The following is a 27,149-nucleotide window of genomic DNA, read 5'->3' as shown; positions in this document are numbered from 1 at the left end:
GTCAAAGCTCCTGCCAAGTCAGAGCAAACAGCTATGTCCCAAGGGTGAGTACCCTGGGACATAGCAGGAGCCTGTCCTGGTGGGGGGGCAGTTACTAGGGCCATCATTGGCTCCACGAGGGGGGGCACATGTCCCCCTCCAACCTATACAGCCCTGAGGAGGTGGCGGTCCCCAGGGCTTTTGACAATCCCAGGAACAAGGTCCTGTGCACCCCTCCTTAATTTTTGGCATGCCCCCGGGACTTGGCCCACCCAGGAGCTTCATTAGAAGAGCAGGAAACCACCCATTTTTTAAAAAAAACATCAAAAAAATCTGAGGATCCATCCACTGATTGTTCTATCTTTTTTTTTTTTTAAAGTTCTTTTAAGTCCTGGCGGGGCCCCTCTCATACCCCAGAGCTAAGGGGTTAAGGTGTCCCTACACTGGCCCCTTTTCTTTTTATTAATTTTTTTTCTGGGACTCTGCTAAAGCACTTCCTTGATGAAGTGTTGACAGCCAATCAGATATCTGCACGGGGCAGTCAGATACGCTGAGTATCTCCATCCCTATATACATATATTTTTAAAACTCTAGATTCTCCATAACTACTCACCAGATTTACACCAAATCCCAATACATGCTTTCTGGGTCAAGATATAGCTGTCTACCAAGTTTGGTGTAATTACGTTCAGCGCTTCAGGCTGTAGTCGTGTTCAAAAACTTGAAAAAACTAATTGACATAGAATGGGGAAGGAGTGTTTTGGGACCTCCTTTTTCTTGTGCCTGGCTCGACAGATCCGTTCAAAACTTCCTAGACGGCAGCTGAACTGACCAAAGTATACGTTTTGAAAATTTTGTGAAGGTTCATCAAACGGTGCCAAAGTTATTGACAAAGCAAAAAACACTCCGTCTATGGTAAAAATGGTCCTAACTATAGCTACTTAGTGAGAAACCGCCACTAGGTAATATAGATATATATACATGTATATATTTATAGATATGTGTTTGCATATCTATGATTCCGAATAAGTATGTACATACATAGAAACTGAGATTTAAATATTTGAATCAAATATGTATGAACATATGTATACATATAGGCGTGTGTTTGTATATATACATTATATATATATAATATATATATATATAATATATATACATTATATATATATATTATATATATTTATATATATACAATACATATATTAATGGTATATATATATGTATATATATATATATATATATATATATACATAAATATGTGTATATATATATATATATATATATATATATATATATTAGATATAGATAAATGCACATAACAATGCAAAGTTAGATTTAAACATTTTAAACAAACAACACTACTTTGCAAGAAAAGAGATTGAACAAATTAATGTATTTGCAAGGTGACCCCAGAAATACTAAAAGGAGGACACTTAAAATTGAAGTGATCCCAGTGCAACAACCAAGGCAAGGAAGAGTTCATATTTAGAATAGACAGGCAAGAGGTTTCTTACATTACCAAATAATTTGGCTTTTCAGATGGACTGTGGCTTCCCTAAAGGTAGGAGTGAGGTCTAGGACTTTGAGGAAATCAGAACGGATCACATAGAGAAAACATAAAAGGTTGAACGTTTATCAAAATACATTGAGGAAAGATAATATCTAATAATAATGTATAATAATAATGATAATAATAATAATAACAAGAATGATAATATAAAAGCAAAATAATAGTGAAAAGAAAAAAATTGTGACTTATTTGGGTCAAGCCAGAAAGACAAAGTCTCAGGAGAAAAATATAAAATCTGCAATATATAAATTAGTTTTTCCAGCAAATCTTAATGGCATCTTTGCACTTTCCTGCTCAATTTAGAGGATGAATGAAGGCTGGAATCCCAATAGCGGAGTTCTCAGTGGCTCATCCAGGGGGAGTGGCATATATGCTTATAGAGGCTACCAGACATGGAAGCAGACTGGCCGACCAAATTAGGATTGCCATTTTTCCATTTGCAGAGGTACTACATTTGGATCTACTAAACATCTTACATCTTACCATACATTATGCAACTTCTGCATCCACTCTTCTTGTAGTATCGCAAAAGGCATTTATTAGGAATGCACCACTTTTACAAATGACTAATAAAAATAGAGGTTTTTAAGACCAAACTGGTTTGATAACGGCAGCTCAAAGTGATAGACTAACGGAATAAAACACATCTAGGACCATCAAATAATCCATCGTAGAATGTAATTGAAAACCAGTAATGTGGCTGAAGATAAGCACCTAATGGGAAGTGGTGACATGTTTCTCTTACTCTACACAGTTGTTGAGTATATAGTACTGAAAGATGCTCTTGGGCTGATACTGGTTAATTGGATGCAAGAGAGACGCCTAATTGGCTTTCCTGTGCAAGATCCCGTATTAGGAAAATGAAGGAGGACGTAAGTACATTTGCAAATCATAATCCTACTAATGAAGAAATATTGTTTCTGAAGCAAGTAGTGCTTCAGCATTGTCCAAGCTGGATGTGGTTCTTTATTTCTTATTTCTTTTCAAGTTTAGTGTTTTTATTGAAGAGATAGAAGATATACATGAATTCCGACATACCAGTAAACATAAAAAATGAGATACTATAGAACTACAAACTACTAAGACTCACGTTAGCATGAGAAATATGAATAACCATATTGAGCAGATAACTTCATTAAACAGACTATTTTTTGCAAAGAGTAGAAAAAAAGAGAATGAAATAAAGAGAGCACGGAATAATAAGGAAAAAGAGAGGAAGAAATAAAGAAATAGAGAAGACGAGAAGAAAACTGTACATACTACACAATTGTTGAGAGAAACTTCTGAATAACTATGCAAAAGTATGATGCATGATAAACCAGAAAAATAGCAACCCACTGTCAAATCAGTGAAATACATCGGATAATTAAGTTCAAGTACCAACATGCAGGGAGAAATATCTAGTCAGTGGTTCCCAAAGTTCGTCTAGTTTTCCCGACAGATATGGAGAGTGCAAATGCAGATATGGTTCTTGAGTCATAACTGTCAGCACCTTTAGATACACACACAGGCACTCATGGTGGAAACTCCATGGTTCAGTCCACCTCACTCCTTACTGTGCTATAAGAGCCTGAGATTAATGTTAGCCCTGCTCAGGCATACCTAAGATATATTAGATATCCATTATTCATTCTAGCCCAATAGCATGGAAGGGATATGTGTTCTCTGGGTTTGTTACTGTAAAGTCTGTAGTCAAGAACAGTAGCACCTATTCATCAACTTCGAGCTATAATTGAGATGTAAGACACAATTAAATGAAAAGATAAAAACTAAGGAGCGCCTAGAAGTGGAGCTGTCATTGTGTGAACCAGGTAACTGAACCTTCTGCAACACAAGCACACACAAAAGGGCAGCACATACACACTAAGCCGCCATGCGGCCCCCGCCATTTGGCGGTCAAAAGACTGCAGAGGCCATTCTGGCTTTCCAGCTGGGCCGGCGGGCGCCCGCCAAAGGAGCGCCCGCCCAGCGGGAAAGGCCTTGCAACACAGAGGCCGGCTCCGAATGGAGCCAGCGGTGTTGCAGGGGTGCGACGGGTGCAGTTGCACTCGTCGCGATTTTCCCTGTCTGCTATGCAGACAGTGAAAATCATGCTGGGGCCCTGTTAGGGGGCCCCTGCACTGCCCATGCCAGTGGCATGGGCAGTGCAGGGGCCCCCAGGGGTCCCATGATACCCGTTCCCGCCATCCTGTTCCTGGCGGTAAAAACCGCCAGAAACAGGATGGCGGGAAGGGGGTCAGAATCCCCATGGCGGCGCTGCTTGCAGCACCGCCATGGAGGTTCAGCCCTGCCAGGGGTATTCCGGCAAGAAACCGCCGGATCCCCTTTTCTGACCGCGGCTTTACCGCCACGGTCAGAATGGGCACTGAAGCACCGCCAACCTGTTGGCAGTGCTTCCGTTGCCCGCGGCCCTGGCGGTTTAGGACCGCCAGGGTCAGAATGAGGCCCTAAACCTATTTTGCCCAAGTCTCTGTCACAACGAAGATTGGATTAATCATTACACATATATGATGAAATGCAGCTCATTGAATTAGACAACAAATAGATAATGTGACCAATACCACATACCTAAGTAAAAGCATGACAGTGAATCCTACTAGGTGCATCAGACCAATTCCCTCCAAAGTCAAAATGTGATAATGTACTCAGTTCTGAAACCAGTTTGTAAACTCACAACTATTTCTCCCCTAGAACAGTCAAGGAGCACATCTGAGTCACTGTCCGACTCTTTCTGACCAGCCAGCTCTGAGATGCCCCTCCCTTGCACCAGCCATGTGAAGTCCGAAAGAGAACTGTTGTATCGATCTTGACCTTATTCTTTCTATGTTGGCTCCCTAAATCATCGTTCCTAAACTGTTCTTCCTGAAAATTTGTAATGGCCCTGAGGACTGCACCCACAGATGCAGGTTGAGTTTATGCGCAGAATCCACTCCGGTGAGAAATGCTGGGACAGACTGGGAAAAAGCGCTTGTTTGGTGACAGATTCAGGAGCTATGAGGAAGGAGGCCAGAGAATAGAGATAATAGAGAGAGAAAAGGCAACACAGACAGTCAGTGAAAGAGACAGAGATTCAGAGTATGACGAGAGAGAGAGCAATCACATGCGGAGCAAAAGGCAGACTTAGAAGCAGATTGATAGTGTCAGAGTACTTTAGTAATAGGCACATAGGGCCTCATTCTGACCCTGGCGGTCCTAAACCGCCAGGGCCGCGGGCAACGGAAGCACCGCCAACAGGCTGGCGGTGCTTCAGTGCCCATTCTACCGCCGCGGTCAGAAAAGGGGATCCAGCGGTTTCCCACCGGAATACCCCTGGAAGGGCTGAACCTCCATGGCGGCGCTGCAAGCAGCGCCGCCATGGGGATTCCGACCCCCTTCCCGCCATCCTGTTTCTGGCGGTTTTTACAGCCAGGAACAGGATGGCGGGAACGGGTGTCGTGGGGCCCCTGGGGGCCCCTGGACTGCCCATGCCACTGGCATGGGCAGTGCAGGGGCCCCCTAACAGGGCCCCAGCATGATTTTCACTGTCTGCATAGCAGACAGTGAAAATCGCGACGGGTGCAACTGCACCCGTCGCACCCCTGCAACACCGCCGGCTCCATTCGGAGCCGGCCTCTGTGTTGCAGGGCCTTTCCCGCTGGGCCGGCGGGCGCTCCTTTGGCGGAGCGGCAAATGGCGGTGACCGCATGGCGGGCGGCTACCGCCGCCCTCCGCGGTCAGAATGACCGCCATAATGTACATTTACGTTTCAGTTGGCATAACAAGGCTGCAAAATGAATTTAATAGGCCTCTGGCCTGTTTGCAATGATAGATGAAGGAAATGTGTCTTTTAAAGTTGCACAAACAAGTTTCCTACTTGCAAATTTGTTTACTCTCTGGGTTTGTCTTGTACAAAAACAGCTGAATTGGGATTCCTTTCATGGCATTCTTTTCTTGTACTGTACCTTTCGGTGTGCCTTAGGAGAAAGCGTCGTTGAAATGTTCTAGTATGTTGCAATAACCAAGGCTGTTGCTGCCTGCTGCCACAACTGTATTTCTATTCATTTTTAAATGGAATATTGTTTATGTTTGCTTCAATAGTGCTATGCCATTTCCCTTGTATGTAGGGCAAATGGGGTCATTATTTATTAATAATTTAGGCAGTTCCAAGGTATCCTGGTTTATGTATTGCAATTTCTGTGATGTTGATTGGTTTACTATCTTTGTAGTACATCCCCCTGATACAGCTTCAGAATATGTTGCAAACCTTCTTTTTCACTCTTCTGAACCTATAAAATCCACCTTTTCTCAGATGTGTGCCAGTCTTTTCTTAAGTGTTCTTTATGCTTTTCTTATAGTTGCTAGAGACCTCAAGATTGCTCAAGATTCTCTGTGCTTGAGATTCTTTGCTCGTTTCCATGAAGGCAGACTCTGTGATAGTCTGTTATTTGATTTATGCTCGAAAAGGTTTTCCTTTCTTCCATACCAAACAATTCCCATGTGGTACTAGTAAATGACTTTATTTTGTTTCCAAACAAATGTTATCATTTTTTTTGTTTGCATTCATGCATATAGAACACACGATGATATTATAACTTAAACATTCAAACTCTGTCCTATAGTTAACCATATTGACTCAGTAACAGAGAAAAAATTCAAATCAATCGCATTTATTTGCCGACAATAGATGGCATTAGTTTGTCGCGTGAAGAAATTGCAAGTCATGACATAACAATGAAGAACATAGCAAAACATTCTCAAAACAAAAACAGACCTGATTGTACATTATGAGCGGTACGAATGAGGGCAAGTCTTGTGTTGGGTCAAAAGTTGTAATATATGTGGGTTCGTACGCCATCTATCAAGTGAGCCCACCTGGAGCCAGGATTAAAATGTTGGTTCTTCAAAGTGAAACTTCACACAGAAACGATATGATACAGAATGCAGTCCAACCTAAGGTGGTCTAGAGTCATCTTTAAGGCCATCCTTGATTGAAAAAATCAGCTCATCCAATAAGGAAGCACTGGGGTGTTTTCGGAGTCCCCTTGCCTCTTCTCATCTCAGGGATATGGATTTCACATCCACCCAGTGAAGCACAGTGGCATGCCAATGGCTGACCAGACAGAGCTGCATCTTCTGACCTTATTGTGATCGAGCACCTACCTTTGAGAAAAGCCAAGCCTAAGAGTCGGCTTGTCAGCCTACCAGAATTTTGGCAATTGTAAAGCCCCATAATGCAACACTCTATGCAGCTTAATTCTTGACAGCAAGTGGTAGGCAAACGTATCGTGCAGGCTGCATCCAAAAACATCTGAGCCATTGGGCAGTCCCAAAACATGTATTGTATGTCTGCATTTGGAATAAAGCAGCATGAATAGTCCGAGATGGCAGTTGTAAATTTTACTGAGCGGTGTTAGGGTCAAATAAATTTGGTGTAATCCGCCAGTTATCTGACTTTTAAATAGACTTTTGCTTTGAAATGATGGTCCCCACATTAGACTGTCTGCTGATTTATCTGTTTCCTTTCACTTTTGAAGAGAGTAAAATCGTACTCATGCTAACTTAAGGCAGACCAGCGCTCATATGCCACCTTTACTGTGAAGTTTGATTGTACCAAATGAATAGCTTTTTATTTTTTTTCATGTCTCACTAGAATAAAAATTAAATGTATCCCACAGAAAAGAATGAACAAGTTCACAGACTGTTCCAAATAAAAATGTACACATTCAAGGTTAAACCTAGGTGTCCTAGAAAGAAAGAATCCCATATCATGTAACCTTTTCTGTTCTATGTGTAGAAAACAGCTGGTGAGAAGTTACATGTAGTAGAATTATGAGAATCCGGTTAAATGTATTCAGTTGAAACTGTTTCTCTTTTGCTTTATTCTGATTGGTTTAGAGCAGCAGTTCCCAAATTTTTTAGAACCACAGCCACTTACAAACTTTTGCGACTCACCCCACCTTTAATGAGCATGATGCAGGGTGATTTGTTGATGTAACTACAGCATCATGCGGTACCATATTGTCATTTACAGACAACACATTTTCCATTGAAGTGGCCACTAAATTTGCACAGACATACAGTTTTACTGATAAAACAATACAGCACACAAATGATCATGTGTGGAAATCAGGCTTCTGTGAATATTTGTCATTAGTGCATCACCAAGAAAGTGTTTTGTTTTGATCCAATTAACATCTCCGTTAAGGAGCCAAAATGGCGGCCGACACGGACGCTCAAAACGTGAGCTCTGAATCGGGCTCACGGAAAATATCCTGTCGGGTGCTCCCGTAGCGGTGCTCGATGCCCTAAAAGCACAGCAAACCTGCCCGTGGGGTCAGCGTGCCGCTGACGAGCTGAGCGGAGCAGCAGGTGGAGATGCAGCAGATGGGGCCGGGTGAGGGCCTTTTGTGAGCTGGCAGCTGCGACCTCGAGTAAACACCTGGGGCCGCAGAGGCGAGGACGGCACTGGAGATTATCCGCTGGCTCAGCCGAGAGACGCCTGAGGTGAGGAGGGTGGATCGGTGGGGGATTTCAGCAGGGGGAGCCAGAACTGCTTACGGCCTCACCCACCTCTCCCCCTCCCCCCCTTCCTCAAAAGGCAGCGGTCGCTGCGTTTCCCTCTTTTAACGGGGCATCTCTCCAGACGAGGAGTAGACGCAGAGGGGATCGCACGCCGAGGACTGGAGGCGCGCACTGCTCCTCTGCATTTGGCTGCCTGCCGGGGGTGGCAGCTGGGGCAGAGGAGGTGACTCAGACGCGGCATATGCATAGGTGTGCCACGCCGTGTCGGCAAATACATGTCCGGGTCCGGCGGTAACACGCTCACAAGCCTGAGTGACAATATACCATACATTGCCCACAACGGAGTTCTTACTCCCGTCACAGGGGGCAAGAGCCCCATAGGATTTAAAGAGGGGGGCTGGGCAGGCAGGGGAGACCGGGGTCCCCCCCCCTCCGTCTTCCTTTCCTTTCATCATCTATAACCGCCCCCTCCGTCCCTGCCAGTGGTCAAGTTTACACAAAAGAACAGTGCATGGGTGGGTCGGCTGGGGAAACCCAGATCGCCCAAAACACTATCTCACTGGCGGTGGCTGAACAACCCGGAGGAAGTAACATGCTCCTGACGCAAAACATTTAGGGCCAGATGTAGGAAAAATAAAAATTGCGAGTCGCATTTTGCGAGTCAATGCGACTCGCAAAATGCGACTCGCAATTTGGTATGCCAGGAAATAAACCGGTCCGATTTAGCGACTCGCAGCCGGACTCGCAACGCTGTGTGCGAGTCCGCAGATTGCGAGGTCGCAGTTTGCGAGTGTGCAAAAAACGAACTCGCAATTAGCGAGTGGGTGTCGCAAATTGCGAGTACCCTCAAAATTGCTTGCAGGTGCAGCAGAACACTCCAGAAAGCACACCAAAACACTCTGGAAACACTTCCTGGCACATGATGATGACATCACAGCCAGGAAGTTAACAAATACACCTGGGAGGAGGCTGGACCACACCCTTTTACAACTGCCAGTCTTCACACTGAGCAAGCAGCAGCAGCCATGGAGGGAACCCCCCGAAAAAGGAAAATTAAATTCTCTGAGAGGGAGCTTGAGGTGCTGACTGAAGAATGCTGTCAGCACCATGATGAGCTCTTTGGGAGAGCAGCCCTCATTGTTCCTGAGGCCACAAAAAAGAAAATCTGGCAGGAAATGCAAGAGAAAATTAATTCCCTGGGGGTGAGCCACAGGACAATTGAGGACATAAGGAAGAGGTGGTATGACCTCCGCTCCCGGACCAAGGAGAGGGTGGCAGAAAGGCTCCGGGAGATGAGAGGCACTGGAGGGGGACCATTATCTGTGCCACCACCCACACCCCTTGAAGACAGGATTGAGGAAACCTTTGAGCCGGAGGCAGTGTGTGGATTTGGGGACCTGGACACCTCAGAGCCCAGCACATCAACCGGTGAGTACCATGTGATAAGCCTGTACCCCTATCAATGTCATACCCCACCCACCATGTACACAGGTGCATGCACAACCAAATTAGCTCCATTTCAGGGTAGAAAAAGCCAGAATGATGCATTATGGGAAATGTAGTCCAATAGGCAGTGCATAGGCAAATGTTTATTAGGAATTGTGCAATAGATACTAAACACTGACAGTGTGTTCCCCATGTCCCACAGGTCTCCAGCAAGACACCCCCTACACCCCAAGCACCCATGCCCAGGAGGACACCCCAGGACCCTCCAGCACCCCCACATGCACAGTCAGCAGCATTCCTGCAGTGGTGATGCCTGCTGCAACAACAACGCCAGGAGCTGCCCCAGCAACAGCCAGGGAGGATACAGGTGCGAGGACAGGGCAGCCACCACTGCGCAGGCGTCGCAGGGCAAGAGCGTCTGGATCCCGGATTCGTCCACCAACCAGCAGTGAGGCACATCTGTTGCGGGGTCAGCGCCTGCAGAACACAATATTGGGCAGGATTAGTGGGGTGCTGCACCGCATTGTAAGACACAACCGTGCAAGCATGCAGCACCTCAACAGACGGAGGGACCTGATGTGCCAGAACACTGGGGACATTGCCTCTACCATCAGGGAACTGGCGGCCGGACTGCTGGGCCAGGCAGAGGCTGGGCGGCGCAGAGATCGCCAGATTATGTTAAGACTGGACAGGATGGCCACATCAATCGGCAGGCTAGCCATCAACACAACAGGCCTGTCGAGGAGGACAATTGGCCTGCAAATTGAGATGGGCCATTTTGCTGGGGATGTTGCAAGGGGCCTGGGACGTCTCACACATATAATAGAACTAATGGAGACACGTGAGATGTCGAGGGCCACCGGGGAAACACCCCAAGATAGTGAAGAGGGATCCACAGTGAGCAGTGTATTTGCCACTGACAGTAGGGTGCTAAGGAGTGGGAGGCAGAGCACCATAGACGCGGCAGGGACCAGCCAGGCTGGCAGGAGGGGCAGGAGAAGTTAGTCAACAGCCCGGAAAAACAAATGTGGCACATGGCGTTAATGTGCCACATGAGTGGTTGGCATTTCCCTGCCCATGGACAATTTCATCTTGTATATAGTTAATTCATTACATTATTAAAACAGTTATTTTTCTTCCACTTAACAAAATGAGTGTTTGGATAATGTGTGAGTATGGTGGGAGTTTAAACGTACCGTCCAAAATATTGCGTTGCAATGTGTTCCCGTCTCAGTCTGCCTTGATTAGCTAGACTCCTATCCCCATGATGGCGGTGTGGTTGTTCTTGCTCTTCCTCATCAGGATCTGGGTCTGCAGGGGTGAGAGGTAGCCCACGTCGGGTGGCTATGTTGTGGAGGATGGCGCATGCGACCACAATTTTGAAGGCGGTAATGGGGGTGTATTGGAGGGCGCCTCCGCTGCGGTGGAGGCATCGGAATCTTGCCTTCAGGAGTCCGAAGGTGCGCTCTATGAGGTTCCTGGTCCTCTTATGCGCACTGTTGTATTGCCTCTCTGATTCATTACTTGGGGTTAAAAACGGAGTCATGATCCAAGGCCTTAGAGCATATGCACTGTCACCTGTTGGGCACAAAAGTACACTGTTAGTAAGTCCAGATAGTCGTGCACAGTGACCTGTGTGTATGTCTGCAAGTGTCTGTGGCTCTACCTAGGAGGTATCCGTCTCCAAATTCCCCACGTTCCAGGCGTTGATGTATCCCACTATGTCTAAAAATGTATGAGTCATGGGTACTGCCTGGAAACATAGCTACGATGTCCGTGATGACGTAATGGGCATCACAAACAACCTGTATGTTGAGTGAGTGGGTACACTTTCTGTTGCGGAAAATATGTTCCAGATTAGCGGGGGGCATATTTGAATGTGTGTCCCATCTACACATCCAATGACATAGGGGAAGTGGGCAATCCGGTAAAAGTCCAGCTTGGTGCTGTTAATTTCTGCCTCATTCCTTGGTAAGTATATGAACTGAGACCTGTGCGCTACTAAGGCATCTAGGAATGCCCTGAGGAACCTTGACACTGCACTTTGGGATACCCCACCTGCCACAGCAATGACCCCCTGATAGCTCCCTGAGGCCAAGAGGTGCAGTGCGCATATTACTTTCACATGCGTAGGGATGGCGCAGCCACGCAGAGTCTTGTGTTCTAGATGTGGTTTTAGTAATTCTATTAATTCTAGAATGGCAGCGCTGCTAAGGCGGTATTTATCATAGATCTCCTCTTCAGTTTGCTGGAAAAGGGTCTGCCTTGTTCTATATATCTTCTCCTGTCTGTGGCCCCTCCTCCTCCTCTGCTGGGCTGCGTAGACTCTCCTCCTCACTGCTATCAGGTATATGTCCGCCATCTTGAGTAACCCAGATGCCTTCTGGGTCTCCTTTTATACTTTGGTAATGGTTACCACCTGCTCTGAGTTAGTGGTAAATGGGACATGCAAACTGTCTTTTTTGCGACTAGTCGCAATTTGCGAGTTGCAATTGCATATGGGTTGCGACTCGCAAACTGCGGGTCGCAAAAGGGGGTCGCAACGGATGCGACTCGCAAACGGGTCCCATCGCTTTTTGCGAGTCGGAAATGGGCTTTTTGCATCCCATTTCCGATTTTGCACTGTCGCAAATTGCGAATCGGCCCGTTTGCGAGTCGCAAACGTTTGCTACATCTGGCCCCTAATTGTTTGCAACAGTGCTAAACATTTCTTTGCCTGCAACCCGCGCCGCTGTCGCTCGGCGCGTTCAAGGGGAAGCGCAGACGGACTCGGGCTGCACCACGGTGAGGAACCACGCACCGTGAGGCGGGTGCTTGCCAACAGTGAAATCCGACGCCCAAGCAACGCACAGCCACAACGCCCTGAACTACGAAGGTGGACCAACAGAAACGCATCCTGGCTGGGAAATCTAAATCCGCGAAAAGCCAAGAACGAAATACACCTGGACCGTCACCGAGCGATCAACAGCTAATACCAACCTTACAGTCGTTGGAAAGCACACTCCAAACCCACTCTACTCAATTTGAAAAAGTATTGCAGGCTATCATGGACACTAAATCCTCCCTAGAAAACAGAATAGACACAGTATCCCAAGACATGAACCTACTTGTGGACCACCGCAACCTAGCGGAGAGAGTGAAGTCAGCGGAAGATGTGTTAAACAAGTTGAAGCCTACGGCCTTGGACAATCAAAAACAAATTCAATGACTGGATGCAGAGGTGAAGATCCTACGGTGACGTGCTGAAGAAGCAGAAGGCAGATCCCGGTGCAACAGTGTACTCTTTCTAGGGTTCCCTGAGAAACTAGCAGAGCAGAGCACGGAAATATTCTTGGAGCAATAGCTAATCAAAGAAGTGCTAAATGGGGCCCATCGAAGTTCTTCTCTGTGCAAAGGGCGCACAGAGTTCCGGGGAGGCCACCGGCTCCAGGCCAACCACCTAGGCCACTGATAGCAAGATTCTTAAACTAAAGAGACCGCGATATAATATTACAGCAGTTCTGTAGCAAAGGCCCATTCCGACACGAGGACTCAGTTGTTAATGCCTACCCAGACTTTACCCAAGAGGTACAGAGACAACGTAATTCCTATGCAAAAATCAAACAACGCCTCCGCAAGCACAATATTAAATACGCCCTACTGTTCCTCGCTAAATTAATAACAGATGATTGTACTCACGTATTCACCTCCCCAGAAGACGCCTGGACGTGGTTGCATGCCAAAGACCTCGCACAATCCCAAGAGGGCACGGACAAAGGAGTGGAATGGCTTACATCTTCATCGCGGAAGCGCACCAAGAAACGATCCAAGGGACAACCCACTGAAAAACAGGCAGCAGAAGAAATGGCAAAGGTATTGAAAGAAACACCCCTGCACACACAAAATTCCTTTGAGGCACTACGAGCGGTTCCCACAGACAACACAGACTCTGACTCGGTTAGCTCAGACTCCACGATAACAGAGGTGTTCAAGGGCCCGAAGCTCACCCCCAGATCTGCGGATGCACTGTAAATGTAAGCTGCCAGACCACTACTCCACCCGAACTGAATGACAACTCGAAGGGCAGCAAAGGACAACTGCGAGGGAAACCACAAGGAGGATGTAGCTGCCACTTATGAGTATCTTTTGAACAATTTATCCTTTTTTTGAGAACATTGATTAATGACATTGTGCATGCGGTTCAGGGGAAGGCTAACACTCCGGGAGCGCCCATACGTTCACACAGACCATGTCTGGGGAAGGATGTGAGCCCCGTAAAAGAGCCACATCCGGTTGTCAAAATAGCTCCCGTACAGGTATTCACATGGATACAGGTTTTCTTAAGCAGTAGTGTGTTGTGTAGTTTATTACCAGTTCATAGTTGTGTAAGGGAAATAGTTGGGGCGGGAGGAGGGGGGGAGACAGTTAAGTTGTATATAATAGGTCAAATCAGAACACAAGAAACATTGCTGTGGCTGTTAGCTTTAATTATATATCTGGTGGGGATGGTGGGGACCCGGACGGGTATTGAAATCTGGAGCGCGTCACATGTAGGTACATCACATAATGCTACATGGCTCAAAATGTAAATCTCATCACACATCAATAAGAAATAGTCACGTGGAATGTGAGGGGACTGGGTGCACCAAGCAAAAGATCTCAGGTATATGCCCGCCTCAGACGTCAGGGAGTACATATTGCCATTCTACAAGAAACACACCTACTGGAGTCTGACTTACAGGAGATATGCGGGAAATGGGGAGGACAGATTATAGGCACAACATACTCAGCTTTTGCTAGAGGAGTATTGGTGTGGATAGCAGGTGGCGTCCCATATGTCCAAACCTCGCTTAGGATAGATCAAAGGGGCAGATACGTGGTAATAGAGGGGCAATTAGACGGGAGACAATTATTGATAATCAGGATCTATGCCCCCAACAGTGCGATAGCTGAGTTCCTGGGCACACTCACTCCAGCATTACTGGTAAACCCTGAAGCCCCGGCCATCTGTGGTGGTGACTTCAATAGCATCATGGCTGGGAAATCTAAATCCGCGAAAAGCCAAGAAAGAAATACACCTGGACCGTCACCGAGCGATCAACAGCTAATACCAACCTTACAGTCGTTGGAAAGCACACTCCAAACCCACTCTACTCAATTTGAAAAAGTATTGCAGGCTATCATGGACACTAAATCGGGCTTGTGGTAAACTGGGAAAAATCATGTGTGTTTCCACTAACAATCTGGTCTCCGATGAGAATAGAAACTGCCACCACAGGACACCTGAAGTGGTGTTCTGATACATTCAAATATCTGGGGGTCCACATTTACCACAGAACCGAGGATCTTAGAGATGGGAACCTGGGGCGAGCACTAGGCTCCATGAAGGGGTCGCTGCGTTTCTGGAGTAAATTGCCATTATCACCTCTGGGCAGAGTGGCGGTGGCGAACATGCTGTTACTGCCCTGGCTGTTGTATTACTTCGCGGCATTGCCAGTCAGGGTCCCCAAGAGCTTCTTCCGGGATTTGAACTCAGTCCTACTGCAGCTCATATGGGGAGGGGACAGAGCACGCGTCGCACTCACCACACTGCAGCGCCCAATTGGCGAGGGAGGTCTAGGCGCCCCTAACTTCGAACTCTACTACGCTGCCGCACAGTTACAGTGGATACTGAACTGGATACATAGACCCACACTGGCAGAATCCACATGGGAGTTGACGTGATTACATGGAGAACCATTGCTCACATGGCTAACACATAAAACTGTGAAAGGGGCATCTGATAATCTGTTAATAGCAGTGGCACATGCATGTTGGAAGAGATACATACAAAAAGGACACAGGGTGTGCCCCTACTCGCCACTCATTCCCCTGGGACTGATTCCTGGTTGGGCTAACGCGGCTAGGACGCACTTACTCACGACCTGGACGGAGGCGGGCATATTGATGTTTAGTGACTGTTTTGAAGAGGGGGTACTGATGACATTTGAATCCATACAAGCCCTCACAGCAGTTAATCCAGGGCAATTTATAGCTTATTATGCTACATGTCACTCAGTTAAAAAGACATGGGCGGCTGGAGACCAAGAACCGAAGATCTCCCCCACACTACATCATATGCTGCAATTTGATAATCAAATAAAAGTAGTAACAAACTTATATAAAATTCTGAATAAATCCCCTGAACCTAATTTGGAGAATGTAAGAGATAGATGGAAAACAGTGCTGCCAAATCCGATATCACAAGAGGACTGGCCGAAAGTTCTATACCACACTCAGGGGATATCGAGAAATCCTAGATTTCGCTACACACAATTCAACTACACACACCAAACATACCTATCACCAGCTAGGATTAAACGTATGTTCCCTGGATCGGACCCAGCCTGTCCTCGATGTAATGCCCCATTGGCACACTTCTACAATATGGTTTGGGAGTGTGCCCAGGTGCATAGGGAGTGGAGTGGTAGAAGAAGTTTCAGGATTGACAGGTCTTGTATTTGCAGTCGATCCTAAATCCTGTCTGTTGGGGTTGAGACCGAGAGACAAGAAACATAGGCACCTACATAAGTTTGCAGACCTAGCGTACGTAATGTACAAAAGATTGATAGCTATGAATTGGAAAGCGCCCAGAGCATCAGATTTGAAAACTTGGCATGCCCTGACACTGCGCTGGACCCGTACAGAATACCAGGTACTCCGAAAAATAACAGGAGAGGGCCAACCACAAACAGGATGCGAAGCCTGGGAAACATTAGTAACCAAACTAGAGGCTAAGAACGATGAGAGACCACCATGAACTGGACAATGATACAGCTCGAGAAATAAGTTAAATAGTACCCGACCACCTCTAACATAACAAAGCAAACCGGTCGAGCCACACCATATTGACTGAAAGGGCACCCACACCTTCAAATCGCTGTTCTCCACAGCGGTAAACACGTGATGAGCAAATAATCAGGATAGGAACAATAAGTAAAACCACAACACAAACCAAAAATAGACATCAGACCGGCATCCCCCACCCCACAAACAAAACATGAAACAGCAGGGAACAATGTAACCAAGTAGCTAAATGAGTGGCAACCAAATATCACACTGCAAGACTCAATAACCAGACACTGCAGACAAATACTTTGAGTGTTACAATAAGACCTAACTTATGTTTATGTCGTTTTTGTTTGAATGTAAATCGTATATCAGAGTAACCATATCCTACCAATGTAAATACAAAATTATGGTAAATAGAAATGTAATGAAAATTCAATAAAATGCATATATTTTTTTTTAAATCTCCGTTTCCAGTACACTTCAGAATTACGAAAAATGCTTCATTTTTGTTTGCCTAACTTCTGGGTGCATACAGCCCATTTATAGGTATTTACATTTTGTTGTGTATTGCAAAAAGCAACATACTACATTGTCACATAATTTACTTTGTAATTATTGAAAGAAAATTAAACCCCAGTCCTCATGTTGGAAGAATAAACCAGCCTGACATTTGATCTCTGCCTTTGAATCACTGGCAAGACTGACAGGTTAAACACAGAATTTAAAGGCATATTTATTGTAAGTGAATTCGTGTTTTGGTATGTTCACCCCCACATTTTTGGACTGATGCTGCTGGTTTTTCGACTCTGAGAGTGCACTGAGGCCTGCCAACCCAGACCTCCGTGCCAGTTTTTAACTCCATAGAAATTACATGTCAAATTGGATACACCCAATTGGCAAGATGTGACTTATAAGTCCCAAGTATTTGGTACTCAGGGCATGTAAGGCAGAGTGTCTACTCAGGGCTGAAGCACTGCTTGAGCCACCCTTCGTGTGACAGCATAAACAATGACTCCCTTGCTGCCACTGCAGGCTGGAAGGGCAGTGTCACATTTGACTGCCAGTTTGACTTTGCCATTTAAACCTATGGCAAAGCCACCCTATCCCTTAACATTATATGTAAGTTACCCCAAAGGTAGCCCTATGGCAGGGAGCAATATTGTGCTAAGTAAGACATATGTTGTATGATATGTCTTATCAGCAACACTAGGTAGCCCCTTTGGCTAATATAGGGTTGTCGCATGTCATCCCCACCGGCTTACTTTTGACTGGGATCACCAAACTGGTCCATGTGAGGTATCAAATTACTTGTGGCATTAAATCCAACCTGATGCCTAGGTCAAAATTAAAGTCACTTTTAATGGCGGGCAGCTTTTAGAAAATTACCTCTCTGTGCTCTGCTTTTCCAGCAGCCTCACAAAGACATACACACTCAGACAGGCTTCTGACTACCTGGGGAGACGTGTGAATGACTCCCAGGCTCAGGAACAAAGGGCAGTGCCGTATCAGCGAGGTGTCACTTCCTCTGTCTGGATGCCACTCAGGGGTGAGTCCGGAGGCGAGCTTCAAAGGGGAAGCCAACTTCGATGCCTGGCCCAACACTTCTGAGCAGGATGCCTTTTGTTCCTGTAGATAGTGTGGAGTCAGGACAAGAAAGGGGAAATTCACCCCCAAAACGGTTTTTACACGGGCATGTTGCACTCAGGTAGCCACACTTCTAGTGTGGGCTACCTTGCTCCTCACAACTGAGGAAGGGTCATGCCACCTTGAAAGGAGCAAGAATGTGAAATAGCCAGATGCCACACATCACAGGAACTTTTTCACTAGGTAGGAGGGGACTCAGTAGCCCATTGGCTAGTGATTGCGTGGTCACCTCATGGCACTGTCCTGGTACCCCTGGCACGGTGACCCTCAGTATTCTCTAAATTTGGAAGGAGGATGAGAAGAACACCACTTTGCACCATTTGGCAGTACACAACGAGAGGCTGCAATGCCTGAGTGACTGCACCTCCAGTAATTTGGGGTAGCAGAGCTTGGACCCTGTTCTGCCTGTCTGGCTTGGGAAAAAGTTGATTCCCATCCCCAGTCCAGAGAAGGGACTCCAAGGGTCAGTTGGCTGGCCCCCCAGAATGGCACTGGGGACTTCAAAGCTGAAAGAGCCAAAGTCACATCTGTCATGACCAATGTGTTGCAAAAGTGCAAGGTCTACATCAGCAGCCCATGCAATCTTGCAAAGAGGACTTCATGAGACCCCGAGATCCATGGACAGAGTCTCCTCCACTCACCTGCATACCGAGGACTCAACCAGACTTCATCCCAGTGCACTGCATAACATCAGGAACATCCTTGAGCATCTTTAAGCCTTCATTCCTCAGCATCAGGGCCACTCCTTTGTCATCTATGGCGGTCATCCTGTAAAGTTTAGATCTTGCTTTAAAGACACTCTGGTGGCCAGGTAACTGTCTAAAGTATTGTTTCTGCCCCCCCCCCCCGGCCTCTGTCATGCCGGACTTGGTCGCCCAACTCGTGCCAGAGTTGTCAAACTAACTGTTTCAAACTTTTCAATAGCTTCCAAACTTTTTGTTGGTCAATGCTCCTTTGCGGTTGATTAAAAAATGATTTATTGATTCTAAAATTTGTATCTCTGGAAACCATTGATGGAGTTTGATGATTAGTGTCGCTAAAAATTCATAAAAATAGGCTCTATTTTTATAAATTGGTGTCTTGTTTCTTTACTGTTGTATGAGTTTCTTATTTTGTTGCTTGGTGTTGTTAAATGTGTTACACATTGTTCCTTTGGTAAGCCTTACTGCTCGCAGCTACAGCTACCCAGGGTTGAGCTTAAGGTTGAGTAAAAGTACCTGACTGGATCCACGATGTTACTTGCAAGTGTACTACATGCTAAAGTTACCCAGTCATATCACATAGTACATCCAAATCCTCACATTTATTTGTTGCTCTGACTTTCAGGACCCACCAAAAATCAGCTCGACTCACAGTTTGGGAAATGCTTGTTTAGAGACTGCATCACATACTACTGTATTGAATATATTGAATAACCTGTATTGAATATACTGTATTGAAAATATAAATCTATGCTGCAATTCTGCCCCAACTTAGACTCTGTATTTTGATGATCTAAACTTTACTGAGTTCTTCATTGGTTTTGTATTTAAACTGGGCTTTGCACTCTGACTTATTGGCTTATTGATTTTGGAATGTATTGAAATAATTCATGTATGCCTACAATTCTTAAAATAAAGCCTGTAAGTTCAAGACTTCATTGTCTGTCATTCATGTATGAGTAAATGCATTCTACATGTCTGTTATTTGAAATTGAGGGAGGCACCAAAGTCCGTCTAAGGACTACATTGTTCCAGATCCCTTAAGGAGTGCTTTTGAGAGAGATCAAATGAGTTTTGTGCGAAGTCACTATTGGGACAGTTCCTTTGAGATCTAGTCTCCCTTCAACCTTCAAGAACATGGCTGTGTGGACAAGGAGTTAAACAAGGGGAACCCCGAATACTCACGGGGTACAAGTCAGGTGGCACTCAGTATGTGAGGGCGCCACTGAAGCTGCTATTTCCTGTTTTTTTGTGAATAGGATAGGTTATAGGGAACCTAGGCCTTCTTCCAACTCCTGGCAGCTGAAAAATTTCCTATCATCTTGCTGCACCTTAGAAGCACAATACCAACACACTTTCTGAACAAGCCACAATGTACTCACTCACTCAAAACTCTAGCATTTAGTTTTAGGCTCCCTCTCTCTGTCTTCTTTTCCCTTTAATAGAAGCAAAGGTGTACTGTAAAACACGTCAAGAGCCCAACTTGGCTTCTCATGCACAACTTCAAAACTCAACCCAGATAGGCTACATGACAGTCACATGCTCTTCAAACCTGAGCATTCCCACAGTCTACTGTGCTACCCGTCCGCAAATGCACTTCAGTGCCCTGTCAGCTGCATTAAATGCCACAAAAATGCAAGTACGGGAAGATATCATAAATTGGTCAATGTTGTTAGGCCTGGGCCTAGAACTCTGGTCCACCGGCGGAGTTTGCGGAATACTGGTACTTCGCGCTATGTGGAGTAGCACAGAGTTCCTGAATTCCGCACTTGGCGCTGAGCAGAATTTGTTCAAACTCGCGAGATTGGGTTTTGGCACAAGCGCTTAAATACTTCCGGGCTGCTAGCTTGTGCTCAAGACTTCATGCTCACTTGTGCTGCTTCCAATTGCACTGGCTGCCAAAATAGGGCCACTTGTGAGCTCCAACTCACTTCTGAAGTAGATTTTCTACTCCAGAGCCTCTGAATCTAGTCAAAAAGAGATTTTGACTAGATTTTTTTCTCTAATGGACCCTGCAATTTGTTTTTCAGATTGAGAAGCCTTTTTTTCAAACAGGAAGGAAGTGCGTGAGAGACTCCAACTTTCTGTTCCTGTCCAGCAGGCTCCTCCCAGTGCTTTGTCCATCTCCTGCTCACTTTTCACTTTGATTTCTAAGTGGAAGGATCACTCTCTTTGTGTCCTAGATATACCTCTGGATTTAAGGACTTATTTTTGTTGAATCACACAGTTAAGATAAAAAAACTATTGATTAAGGGTGTTTTTTGTTTGCTTGGGCATGCACCAGTATTTCTTTGTAGTTTAATTTGGAATTTGAATATAAAATATTGTAGTGTTGGGTGGGCTGAAGTTTAAGTATTGGCTAATTTACTATTTATTTTGCATTTCATTTATTTTTCACCTTTTGTAAAGGAAATTTGTTGCACAGCTCAGTACCTTTTCTACATGTTTGTAACATTTGCAATATTTTTTTACTATGTAGCCTAGATTTCCAATGGACCATTTAGCCAGCAGGCTTAGTACTAGTAATCATCAGTGTATGCCATAAATGTTTCAGTAGTATATGTATTTAAAACTTAATTTAGGGCAGGGATGGTATTGGGTTAAATATATAATGTTGGCAATTGTTTGCATTTCATTCCTTTCTTGCAAAAAGTGTATATATTATGGGGTAATAATATATGATGGCATAGGAGGATGTTATTTGACCATGTGGCTGGCAGCCATTTTGTGCATGTAGCCAGTGTCACTTTCTCATGGGCTTGCATGTGTTCTTCTTCTTTCTACTTGCTCCTTGTTGTTGTTTGACATGTGGCTGACAGGCAGCCATTTTGTCCATCCAGCCAGTGCCCCTTGCCCTAAGCTTGCATGTGTTCTTTGTTCTCCATTCTCTGGGTTTGCAGGTGTTGTTTGACCTTGTGACTGGTGGCCATTTTGTGCATGCAACCAGTGTCGCTTTGCCATAGTCTTGCATTTGTTCTTTGTTTCCCATGCCTCCTTGTTCGCAGTTGCTTGTAGGTGTGGCTGACGGCCATTTTGTCCATCCAGCCAGTATCCCTTTGCCATAGGCTTGCATGTGTTCTTCTTTGTTATCCTTGTAGTTGTTGTTTGACCATGTGCCTTGCAGCCATTTTGTGCATGCAGCCATTGTCCCTTTGACATAGGCTTGCATGTGTTCTTTGTTTTGCCATGCCTCCCTGCTCCTTGTTGTTGTTGTTTGGGAATGTCGTTGGCTGGCAGCCATTTTGCCTATCCAGCCAGTGTTCCTTGCCATAGGCTTGCATATGTTCTTTGTTCTCCATGCCTCCATGTTTCCAGTTGCTGTTTGACCATGTGGCTGGCTGCCATTTTGTGCATGCAGCCAGTGCCCCTCTGCCTTAGACTTGCATGTGTTCTTTGTTCCTCATGCCTCCTTGTTCACAGTTGTTTAAGCATGTGGCTGGCTGGCAGCCATTTTGTCCATCCAGCCGATGTCCCTTACCTTAGGCTTGCATGTGCTGTGTGTTCTTCATGCCTCCTCCTTGCTCCTTGTTGTTGTTGTTTGACCATGTGGCTGTCTGGCGGCCATTTTGAGCATGTAGCCAGTGTGTCTTTGACATAGGCTTACATACAAACATCACCAATTATTGATGATTTCTTTTTTAAGTTTGAATTGGTATTTTTTCTTTTTTTCTTTTTTTTTTTAATTATGCCATTTTCATTTCATTTTTTATTTCTTTTTTTACCTTTTTATATATTTTTTTAAAATTATTTTTTAGAAAAATAATTCAAAGTTTTGTTTAATTCCGCATTTTGCCTTGATCCATCCACCCACATCCATCCAATCCATTCCTCCATCCATCCATCCACCAAAGACAAACAGCTACACTACAGCACTGTTTCTTTCGGTGTAATTCCATTTCCTTCAGGACACTCTGGCTGTGGGGCACGCAGACAAATCAACAGCATAATTCATTTTGTAAATGATTATTCCATTTCCCCCTGGACATCTTGCTGCCATATGTTTTTTAAAGGATTATTCCATATACCCATTCACCACTCTCTGACTACCCCAGGTGTCTCCTTTAAAACAGATGGAGATAAAGCAAAGAGCTAGATCTGCCTGTTTTGCTGTCTGATTAGAAATGTACTTTTTTTATGGTGTGGTGGTGTGGTTTGACTTTACAATGTTTGATTAAATAGGTAGGTTACATAAGTAACCAACCACACTGAGATTGCATTTCTCTGTACTATTTCAACCTGCAACAATGCCACGTTTCACTAACTACATGTTTTTCTTGCTTGGTTGGTTTTAGGTGCACAAGAAAAGAGACACCACATCACCTGCAGTACTGCCAAAGAGAAGGCCTTCCAGTTACATTGGTCCACAGGCACCAAACTCTTTCACTTGTGCATCTTAGTGCCACTGCCAACCTAGAGCTTAAGATTGCCCCAAAGAAAGTTGCTCCCAAGAAAGTGGCCAGTGAGAAGAAGCAGTTTTCCGCTAGTGTCGTACCAACCTCAACCTTTTTCGAGAGACGTGTGCCTGCCACACCAGTCTCCGGGGAGGAACCTGGGAGCAGCACTCCCGCATCAACAGCACCACCCAATCCCAAGCCCAAGACCATGTCTTTCAGAGAGGCAGCCGCTGCAATCATGGCGACGCTCACAAGCAGTGATGTTGAATTGGATTTGTCCCTTTTGCAAAGTTGTATCTTATCGTCTCAGGAAACAGAGAAAAGTGGACAGCAACCACAGCCAGATCTTCCTGAAGTTGGAGCAGAACAGGAGGCTGAGCTTCTTGCTGAGCAAGAATCTAATCTTTTAGAATCAATGGCTCCCAGATCTCCAGCAAAAAAAGGAAGGGTACTAATCCACCATCTTCTCCAAACACCACTTTTGATGACGATGATAGGGACATAGAGTGGACCCCGGCAGAGTCCGGGTGACGCCAGGAGAGACAAGGGAAAAGAAAAGTTCCAGAAAGCCTTAGAATTATGGAAGGGGATGATGATGAGGGGGATGATGACGAGCAAGTCATTGTGAAAGCTGGCACAGAGGAGACCAACATTACTATCCAACCTGCACCGAGGTAGGTGGCACAGGCAGCACCGCCAGCTCCCATATTTGTAAGGCCCCAACAGAGACCTACGCCAACCCGTACCTCAGATGTATGCACTGCAGATATGCAATCGACTCATCCAGCTACATCAGTTCTTCTTCAGGCATTGGCAGTAGCCCAATAAGAAAGCACTCCTCCCAAGTTTGGGACTTTTTTATGATTAGCAAACAGGAGGAGAACATTGCCATATGCTCTATTTGCCATGAGATTGTTCGTTGAGGTAAGCCAGGTTCACATTATGGAAGTGGAGGCCAGACGACCCATGTGAAAAAAAATCATGCAATCCGGTGGGAGGACCACCAAAAAAAACACCTCAGTGAGGTTGCCATTGGGAGGTGAGGAGAGCCAGGAAACTTCAGCTCAAGCTGGTAAAGTCACAGTGGAAGGTGAGGAAGTAGAGGGTGACATCCTTATGCAAAGCAGCCATGACCCCAGCAGTTTACCAGAGTGACCCGCCTCAGCAACCTCACAATGGCACAGGAAGACTCAGAGTCAGATGGAGACACCACAGCATACAGTGACTGCACCACAACACGCTTTGAGTCTACCACCACGACATCTCAAAAGTCGACTGTGTAACTGGCCCCAAAAAAGAAGAAAATCCAGGCTACAATTACGGGCAAGTTTAGGCAGGAGGGGCTCTACGACCGCAACTAGCCAACAGCATGTTTGTACAATGGGAAGCTGGCAAAGATGTTCATGCTGGACCTCCTCCATTTTTCTTTTGTGAAAGGAGTGGGATTCTTAGAGTTTGTGGCAGCTGTCTGCCCGAAATGGAAGTTTCCAAGCCGGACCTATTTTGACAGAGTTGTTGTTCCAGCGCTGCATCATGGTGTGCTGCAATTGGTTGGACAAGCTTTGCAGCAAAGTGCTGTCCACACTATCCACCTGATGACAGACGTTTGGACCAGGTGTCAGGCGACTGATTACATGTGCATCACAGCACACTGGATCTCTTTTGTGCGGGTAAAGCAAAAGCTATCTACAGGTCTTGGCCCTGAAGACATTTTTAAGAGTGTTCGGTGGCATGCAACAGTAGCCATGTTCACAATAGAGGAATCACAAACAGCTGCAAACATCTTGGAGGAATTTAATAGCAAGGTGTCTGAATGGCTGTGACCCAGAGATCTTTGAGTTGGATTTGTTGCCACGGACAATGGCAGTAACATAGTCAAGGCCATGGCAGACAGTGGCTATTTCAGGGTCCTGCTTTTGGCCCACTGCACCAACCTGATTGTGCAAGACTTTCTTCAAAAAGAAGACGTAGTCAGCAACATACTGACCACCTGCAGATGCATCTGCAATTCAACAATTCTTTTAAAGCCCAGAATCAGTTACAGATCATTCAACGTGATAACAGTGTACCAGTTAAAGCCCTGATAGGGGAGGTGCTAACACGTTGGAACTCAACCTATGATATGTTGCAATGTCTGTTTGAGCAGTAGAAACAGATCAATGACTATGTCAGTCAAGGTGGAGCGGATGCAATTCGGTGTGGACAAATGGGACCTAGTAAAATACCTCACACAGATACTGCTCCCTTTTAAGGTTTTCATGCAGGAAGTTAGCAAGGAGGGCATTACAATGGGCCAAGATATCCCATTATTGCATCTGCTTCAGGAGCAGCGTAAGAAGGTGTCTGAAAGGTTCGCATTCAGGGGTGCAAACGAAAACCCAGAAGCTCATGCCTTGGTTAATAGCCTAAGCTATTGCTTGACTTGCAATGCAAGGCTACAAACTGACATAATCTCGTCCAACTAGTACATCTGTGACACCCCACTTGATCCACACTACACAAAAATTATTTCTGCTATCATCCTTTATTCTGAAGAGGATGTTTCACAATTCAAGAGGTGGATTGTTGACAAAGCAGGAGAGCTGGAAGAAGAACAGTTGGAACTTAGAGTCCCACTATGCAGGTCTGGGGTGCCGCTTTCAACTTCCAGAGGGGGCAGTCTTGTCTCACATCTGCCAACCCCACCAACAAGAAAACCGGTGACAACAGCAACAGACAAATCAGACCGAACCTCTGCACTGGCTTGGTTTCAAGTGGCAGGTCTTAAGTCCAGTGCAGAGGTGAAGGAAAAAGTGGGTGCGCAGGTGGCAGCACCAATGGCCATTCAGCAGATGTTCCAGGAGTATCTGGATGACCCGAAAGAGATGTATGTGGATCATACCCATTGGTGTATCGGTATGGGAAGATGTGCCAATGACCAGAGCTCAGCAGGCTGGCAATAAAGTTTCAGGCTTGTTCTTCAGCCAGTGTGTCTGCTGAACTTGTGTTCAGTGCAGCTGGTACAGTTGTTACAGTGAGAGGGACCAGTATCTTGCCTCAAAACGTGGAAAGAATGACCATGCTAAAAAAGAACCATCATTTTATACCGCCGGAATACACCATTCCCGAAACATCACAGGAGGAGGAGGAGGATGATTGGTCAGAATCAAGCGTGTTAGCTGACCAACTTCTGGGACAACCACCAGAGTTTAAGAACAAACTCTAATTCCTGGATGGAGTATTCCTGTGCCACCATAGACCATTTTAATTATTTCTCGTTCAGCTTCTTTTTCTCTTCTTTCTTTGCAAAAAAAGAAATATATATGTTAGTGCAACATTATGTGTGTGTCGGATTTATGCTGCCCCACCATTGATTTTATAGTCACACATGAGGCCAGATTGGAGTTGGACCCGTGTGCAGTGAAGAAACCCCCATAGATACTTCAGGAAATTGGAGATGATGCTTGCCTTCCTCACATGCCATTGCCTATCCTATTCTTTTAAATCACCTACCAGGGCTGCCCTAGAAGATCATTGATTAAAAGACTGCCAGTGCTAATGCCTAATTCCAATGTATGGATACCATCAAAGAGGAGATATTTTGTTGAACTACCGTTCTTGGATTGGAAGAGGTAACTACTAAGTAACTATTGAACCAATGAGCTTTGATATATTGATTGATTGTAAATCTGTGAGTGATGACTGATGTATGTGGTCGTTGACAGTGAGGGAGGGAGTTCAACACATTTGTAAACTTGTTTCTGATGATTTTCAAAGTTTGGGGGCTGATGGGTGATCATTTTTTCCTGAAAGTGTTTGGCCTTTCAAAAGTAGCAAAATGTACCTTCCGGGTTTACACCTTTTTTATGGTTCCTCATAACAAACCAGCCACTGTAGTTACCAAATACAAATCTGCAAATAAATATCCCAGTTCTGTTTCTCCATTTGTTCTTCAACAGCAGTGCACTTCACAGGTCTACCTCTATCAGTCTGGGGCTGGGAAGGAGTTATTCTGAATCTGGAGGAGCGGGACTACCTCAACAGCTGGAAAGGAGAAAGTTATCAACTTCAAAGAGAACCCATGGTGATGGCGAAGACGCTGAGGCCTAGACTTACTAAGCT

Source organism: Pleurodeles waltl, chromosome 10, assembly GCF_031143425.1.
Source record: "Pleurodeles waltl isolate 20211129_DDA chromosome 10, aPleWal1.hap1.20221129, whole genome shotgun sequence".
Lineage (NCBI taxonomy): Eukaryota > Metazoa > Chordata > Amphibia > Caudata > Salamandridae > Pleurodeles > Pleurodeles waltl.
This window is presented reverse-complemented; position numbering follows the sequence as displayed.